Below are 8,133 nucleotides of genomic sequence, written 5' to 3' on the forward strand. Positions count from 1 at the left end.
TGGATCCTATCTCGGATTTCATGGCTTCTAGCCATTTGTCGGAATCCGGACCCGCCATCGCTTCTTCATAGTTTGAAGGTTCACCGTTGTCTAACAACATGATTTCCAAGACAGGGTTGCCGTACCACTCTGGTGCGGAACGTGTCCTTGTGGACCTTCGAATTTCAGTAGGAGCTTGATCAGAAGTATCTTGATCATCATGAATGACTTCCTCTCTAGTCGGTGCAGGCACCTCAGAAACATTTTCTTGAGTTGCGCCATTTACCGGTTCAAGAGGCAATACTTCATCAAGTTCTACTTTCCTCCCACTTACTTCTTTCGAGAGAAACTCTTTCTCTAGAAAGGATCCATTCCTGGCAACAAAGATCTTGCCTTCGGATCTGAGGTAGAAGGTATACCCAGCAGTTTCTTTAGGGTATCCTATGAAGACGCATTTTTCCGACTTGGGTTCGAGCTTTTCAGGTTGAAGTTTCTTGACATAAGCATCGCATCCCCAAACTTTTAGAAATGACAGCTTAGGTTTCTTCCCAAACCATAATTCATACGGTGTCATCTCAACGGATTTCGACGGAGCCCTATTTAAAGTGAATGCGGCAGTCTCTAAAGCATAGCCCCAAAAAGATAGCGGTAAATCGGTAAGAGACATCATAGATCGCACCATATCTAATAGAGTGCGATTACGATGTTCGGACACACCGTTACGCTGAGGTGTTCCAGGCGGCGTGAGTTGTGAAACTATTCCACATTTTCTTAAGTGTGTGCCAAATTCGTGACTCAAGTATTCTCCTCCACGATCTGATCGTAGAAACTTGATTTTCCTGTCACGTTGATTTTCAACCTCACTCTGAAATTCCTTGAACTTATCAAAGGTTTCACACTTGTGTTTCATTAAGTAGACATACCCATATCTACTCAAGTCATCAGTGAGGGTGAGAACATAACGATAGCCACCGCGAGCCTCAACACTCATTGGACCGCACACATCAGTATGTATGATTTCCAATAAGTTGGTTGCTCGCTCCATTGTTCCTGATAACGGAGTCTTGGTCATTTTTCCCATGAGGCATGGTTCGCACGTGTCAAATGATTCATTATCAAGAGACTCTAAAAGTCCATCTGCATGGAGCTTCTTCATGCGTTTGACACCTATGTGACCAAGGCGGCAGTGCCACAAGTATGTGGGACTATCATTATCAACCTTACATCTTTTGGTACTCACACTATGAACATGTGTAGTAATACGCTCGAGATTCATTAAGAATAAACCATTGACTATCGGAGCATGACCATAAAACATATCTCTCATATAAATAGAACAACCATTATTCTCGGATTTAAATGAGTAGCCATCTCGTATTAAACGAGATCCTGATACAATGTTCATGCTCAAACATGGCACTAAATAACAATTATTGAGGTTTATAACTAATCCCGTAGGTAAATGTAGAGGTAGCGTGCCGACGGCAATCACATCGACCTTGGAACCATTCCCGACGCGCATCGTCACCTCGTCCTTCTCCAGTCTCCGTTTATTCCGCAGCTCCTGCTGTGAGTTACAAATATGAGCAACGGCACCGGTATCAAATACCCAGGAGTTACTACGAGTACTGGTAAGGTACACATCAATTACATGTATATCAAATATACCTTTGGTGTTGCCAGCCTTCTTGTCCGCTAAGTATTTGGGGCAGTTCCGCTTCCAGTGACCCTTCCCTTTGCAATAAAAGCACTCTGTCTCAGGCTTGGGTCCATTCTTTGACTTCTTCCCGACAGCTTGCTTGCCGGGCGCAGCAACTTCCTTGCCATCCTTCTTGAAGTTCTTTTTACCCTTGCCCTTCTTGAACTTAGTGGTTTTATCCATCATCAACACTTGATGTTCCTTCTTGACTTCTACCTCTGCTAATTTTAGCATAGCAAATACTTCAGGAATGGTCTTTACCATCCCCTGCATATTGAAGTTCATCACAAAGCTCTTGTAGCTTGGTGGAAGCGACTGGAGGATTCTGTCAATGACCGCGTCATCCGGGAGATTAACTCCCAGCTGAGTCAAGCGGTTATGTAACCCAGACATAGTGAGTATGTGCTCACTGACAGAACTATTTTCCTCCATCTTACAGCTGAAGAACTTATCGGAGACTTCATATCTCTCGATCCGGGCATGAGCTTGAAAAACCATTTTTAGCTCTTCGAACATCTCATATGCTCCATGTCTCTCAAAATGCTTTTGGAGCCCCGGCTCTAAGCTGTAAAGCATGCCGCACTGAACGAGGGAGTAGTCATCAGTACGTGTCTGCCAAGCGTTCATAGCGTCTTGGTTCTGTGGGACGGGTGGATCACCTAGCGGTGCTTGTAGGACATAATCTTTCTTGGCAGCTATGAGGATGATCCTCAGGTTCCGGACCCAGTCCGTATAGTTGCTGCCATCGTCTTTCAGCTTGGTTTTCTCTAGGAACGCGTTGAAATTGAATACAACGTTGGCCATTTGATCTACAGGACATATTGTAAAGATTTTAGACTAAGTTCATGATAATTAAGTTCATCTAATCAAATTATTAATGAACTCCCACTCAGATTAGACATCCCTCTAGTCATCCAAGTGTTACACGATCCAAGTCGACTAAGCCGTGTCTGATTAACACATGAGACGGACTAGTCATCGTCGGTGAACATCTTCATGTTGATCGTATCTTCCATACGACTCGTGTTCGACCTTTCGGTCTCTGTGTTCCGAGGCCATGTCTGTACATGCTAGATCGTCAAGTTAACCCTAATTGTTTTTGCATGTGTAAAACTGTCTTACACCCGTTGTATGTGAACGTAAGGATCTATCACACCCGATTAACACGTGATGCTTCGAAACGACGAACTGTAGCAACGGTGCACAGTTAGGGGAGAACACTTCTTGAAATTTTTGTAAGGGATCATCTTATTTACTACCGTCGTTTTAAGTAAACAAGATGCAAAACATGATAAACATCACATGCAATCAAATAATAATAGTGACATGATATGGCCAATATCACATAGCTCCTTTGATCTCCATCTTGGGGCTCCATGATCATCCTGTCACCGTCATACTCATCGACATGTAAGTTGTGATTCCTAGTATAATAGTATGAACATCTCATACATCACATATCGATCATTCATCATTCATCACAACTTTGGCCATATCATATCACAAAGCACTTGCTGCAAAAACAAGTTAGACGTCCTCTAATTGTTGTTGCAGGTTTTACGTGGCTGAAGTAGGGTTCTAACAAGAATGCTTTCTTACCTACGTGAAAGCCACAACGTGATTTGTCAACTTCTATTTACCCTTCATAAGGACCCTGTTCATCGAATCTGCTCCAACTAAAGTAGGAGAGACAGACACCCGCCAGCCACCTTATGCAACTTGTGCATGTTTGTCGGTGGAACCGGTCTCACGTAAGCATACGTGTAAGGTTGGTCCGGGCCGCTTCATCCCACAATTCCGTCGAAGCAAGATAAGACTAGTAGCGGCAAGAAAGTTGACAACATCAACGCCCACAACAAATTGTGTTCTACTCGTGCAAGAGAACTACGCATAGACCTAGCTCATGATGCCACTGTTGGGGAACGTTGCAGAAAACAAAAAAATTTCCTACGGTTTCACCAAGATCCATCTAGGAGTTCATCTAGCAACGAGTGATTAGATGCATCTACGTACCTTGTAGATCGCGAGCAGAAGCGTTCAAAGAACGGGGATGATGTAGTCGAACACGACGTGATACAAATCACCGAAGATCTTAGCACCGAACGGACGATGCCTCCGCGTTCAACACACGTACAGAACGGATGACGTCTCCTCCTTTCTTGATCCAGCAAGGGGGGAGGAGAGGTTGATGAAGATCCTGCAGCACGACGGCGTGGTGGTGGATGCAGGGCGTCACAGTAGCAGGGCTTCGCCGTGTACTATGAGGGAGAGATGTAACAGGGGAGAGGGAAGCACCAAAGGCTGAGGTATGAAGTCCTCCCTCTCCTCAAATATATATAGGAGGGCCAAGGGGGGGTGCGCAGCCTAGGAGATCCAATCTCCTAGGTGCGGTGGCCAGGGGAGGTTTCCCTCCCCCCCAAGGCACTTAGGGGTGCCTTCCACTAGTGGGACTCCTCCCATATGGAAACCCTAGGCGCATGGGCCTATAGGGGCTGGTGCCCTTGGCCCATATAGGCCAAGGCGCACCCCTATAGCCCATGTGGATCCCCGGGGCAGGTGGCCCCACCCTGTGGGCCCCCGGGACCCCTCCGGTGGTCCCGGTACAATACCGATAACCCCGAAACTTGTCCCGATGGCCGAAACAGCACTTCCTATATATAATTCTTTACCTCCGGACCATTCCGGAACTCCTCGTGACGTCCGGGATCTCATCTGGGACTCCGAACAACATTCGGGTTACTGCATATACATATCTTCACAACCCTAGCGTCACCGAACCTTAAGTGTGTAGACCCTACGGGTTCGGGAGACAAGCAGACATGACCGAGACGACTCTCCGGTCAATAACCAACAGCGGGATCTGGATACCCATGTTGGCTCCCACATGCTCCACGATGATCTCATCGGATGAACCACGATGTCGAGGATTAATCAACCCCGTATACAATTCCCTTTGTCAATCGGTATGTTACTTGCCCGAGATTCGATCGTCGGTATCCCAATACCTTGTTCAATCTCGTTACCGGCAAGTCACTTTACTCGTACCGTAATGCATGATCCCGTGATCAACCACTTGGTCACCTTGAGCTCATAATGATGATGCATTACCGAGTGGGCCCAGTGATACCTCTTCGTTATATGGAGTGACAAATCCCAGTCTCGATCCGTGTCAACCCAACAGACACTTTCAGAGATACCTGTAGTGCACCTTTATAGTCACCCAGTTACGTTGTGACGTTTGATACACCCAAAGCACTCTTACGGTATCCGGGAGTTACACGATCTCATGGTCAAAGGAAAAGATACTTGACATTGGAAAAGCTCTAGCAAACGAACTACACGATCTTTGTGCTATGCTTAGGATTGGGTCTTGTCCATCACATCATTCTCCTAATGATGTGATCCCGTTATCAATGACATCCAATGTCCATAGCCAGGAAACCATGACTATCTGTTGATCAACGAGCTAGTCAACTAGAGGCTTACTAGGGACATATTATGGTCTATGTATTCACACGTGTATTACGATTTCCGGATAATACAGTTATAGCATGAATAAAGACAATTATCATGAACAAAGAAATATAATAATAATGCTTTTATTATTGCCTCTAGGGCATATTTCCAACAATTAGTTGTTTCGGTGGGATTTGAGAGAGAAGGACTTGGGCACTCCGTGTGCCCTTGCCATTGCATTTGGTGCATCAGTTTGAGTTCTCCACGATGATACGTGGAAGTTACAAGTTGAGAATCTTATTACTATTGGGTGCTTGGTACCCTTGAGCTTGTTCCTCTTGGGTGCTTGGGCGCCCTAGACGGTTGGTGGTGGTCGGAGCTCAATCATTGTGGGGTAAAGCTCTGAGCAAGCATCGGGGTCTCCAATTAGGTTGTGGAGATCGCCCCGAGCAATTTGACGGGTACCGGTGACCGCCCCCAAGGGTTGCCAAAGTGTACGGGTTCGGTGACCGCCCCAAGGGTTGCCATTTGTACGGGTTCGGTGACCGCCCTCAAGGGTCCCTTAGTGGAATCACAGCATCTTGCATTGTGCGAGGGCGTGAGGAGATTACGGTGGCCCTAGTGGCTTCTTGGGGAGCATTGTGCCTCCACACCGCTCCAAACGGAGATTAGCATCCGTAAGGGTGTGAACTTCGGGATACATCGTCGTCTCCGCGTGCCTCGGTTATCTCTTACCTGAGCCCTTTACTTTTGCACTTTACTTTGTGATAGCCATATTGTTCTTTGTCATATATCTTGCTATCACATAGTTGCTTATCTTGCTTAGCATAAGTTGTTGGTGCACATAGATGAGCCTAGTTGTTTTAGGTTTTGTGCTTGGCAAATTAACCGCTAGGTTTGTTCCGCATTTGTTCAAGCCTAAACCGTAATTATTTTAAAGCTCCTATTCACCCCCCCTCTAGGCGACATCCGCGATCTTTCACATGTCCCTATCTTGGAGTTGATGAGCATCTGAATATGGGGGGCATATCCACATGATCTCTTCTGGTCTGCAGCAGTCCTCTTGATAGTTTCAACAATCAAGGTCATCACCTTGAACTTCTCTGGCACATCAAAAAAATATAGTAGGTTGATGGAGTGACCACGGATCATCCTATGGTCTCCTGACTTGGGGAGCAGAGTGTGCCTCAGTATAGTGCTAATAGTGGTGAGTCCTGACAGCAGATATATAATAGATTGACCCAAACTTGTGAGTCTCCAAGGCATCATCAGGAATTTCCTTGTACATGTGAGCCATGGAGTTATGTCCCTTCCTTGACTTGGCATAGACATCTGTGTCATCCTCACCTTCTTCAGGGGCATTGATCAACTTGGCCCACTCAAAATTGATGATTGAAACCTTGTGCCTTCAGTCATCCAGACTATCTTGCCATCTGGGTAGAAATGTGTAGTTGAATAAAATTGCATGACCATCTCATCATTCCATTTAGTTAGCTTCTGACCAACAAAAGTGTCAACTCCGTTCATCCTGAAACTCTCATGAACTCCTGGGAAGTAATTTTCATTCTCATCAATGAATTCCCAATCAACCCATCTCATGTCACTTACTATGGGCTTCTTGTCCAAGAGAATCATCTCATAGAAATCTTGCTGCTCCTTGGTGTGAAATCTATAGTCCACAATAGTCCTTCTCCTCACAACATATGGATCATTCTGTCTCCAGAGTCTGAGACCTGCATCCTTTCTCAACTTCATATTCTCAGCCACTGGATGATTGTCATCATGATCTGGAATCTTTGGTTTAAGTTTTCTGAGCACTTGGGGCTCTTCATCCTCTTGCACTTCAGGCATTGGGGCCTTGTTCTTCTCAGCAGCTAGAATGTTTCTTGTGGATCTCTTAGGTGCAGATGATTTGGAGCTTGAGCAGATGGCTTGGGAGCTGTCTTGGGCTTAGATGAAGCAGCCCCAGACTTGATTGCATCCCCCATGAGTTTCTGTGACTTGGGCACTGACTCTTCCTCTTCCTCATCATCCTCATCAGATTCTTTCATCATGGAAAGTTTTCCAATCACTCTAGCCATGGTCTTCTTGACCTTTTCCTTCCTTTTCTTGCCTCTAGCAGCCTCTTCCTCTCCAGGTTGCATGGTTTCTAGAGTGGAGGCTCTGGCTTTAGACATGGGCTTCCTCTGGGAAGGAGCCTTCTTGTGCATACCAGGCTTGATGGCAGCAACAACTTGCTCTTTCTTGAGTACTTTCTTCTTTGAGGTCACTTCCTCATCACCAACATAGTCCTCATCTTCAGAATCTGAGGTTCTCTTCTTCCTTTGCCTAGTTAAAGCCTTAGGCAAATTGCTTGGTGTGCTCCTGCTTCCATCATCATAGCTGCTTGATGAACTAGTGCCCTCACTGAGATGTTCCTGCTCCTCTGACCTGTTCTGACTGTCACTGTTGTTTGACATGGCTGAAACTGACCATGTGAATAGATAGGTATAGGTAGAGTGGATGAGCATCACAAAGCATAGCTGGTTTTTGCAAAAAGTTCAGACAAAAACTTAATTTTAATTTTCTGCAGAAAGCATTTCTGAGCTACCAACATGACAAACTCGGTGACTCAAAGAAGCTTCGGAGTCAAAACATGTGATTTCGGTCAAACCGAAACGCAGTTCGGTGACTCTGAGATGCTAGGGTTTCACGCAGAATGTGAACTCGGTCACACTGATTTGTACACTTCGGTCAGACTGAGTAGTACATGTGCAATGGCCTAGGCCAAATCGGTGAGACCGGATTCTTCAAATCGGTCGGTCCGAGATGAGTTCGGCGAAAACCTAACCCTAAGGTTTTGCATCAAATCTAATCTAGAGGAAGTTTTAGGTGGATAGATTGATCTCAATCATGGCTAGAAACATGACATTAACCTTTGCGCAAGAATCGTAGTAAAGTAATACACAAAGGGATTGAGTCCATACCCTAACTCAGTGAGGAACTCACTACAACGACAA

This window comes from Triticum urartu, chromosome 2, assembly GCF_003073215.2.
Source record: "Triticum urartu cultivar G1812 chromosome 2, Tu2.1, whole genome shotgun sequence".
NCBI classification, from domain to species: Eukaryota; Viridiplantae; Streptophyta; class Magnoliopsida; order Poales; family Poaceae; genus Triticum; species Triticum urartu.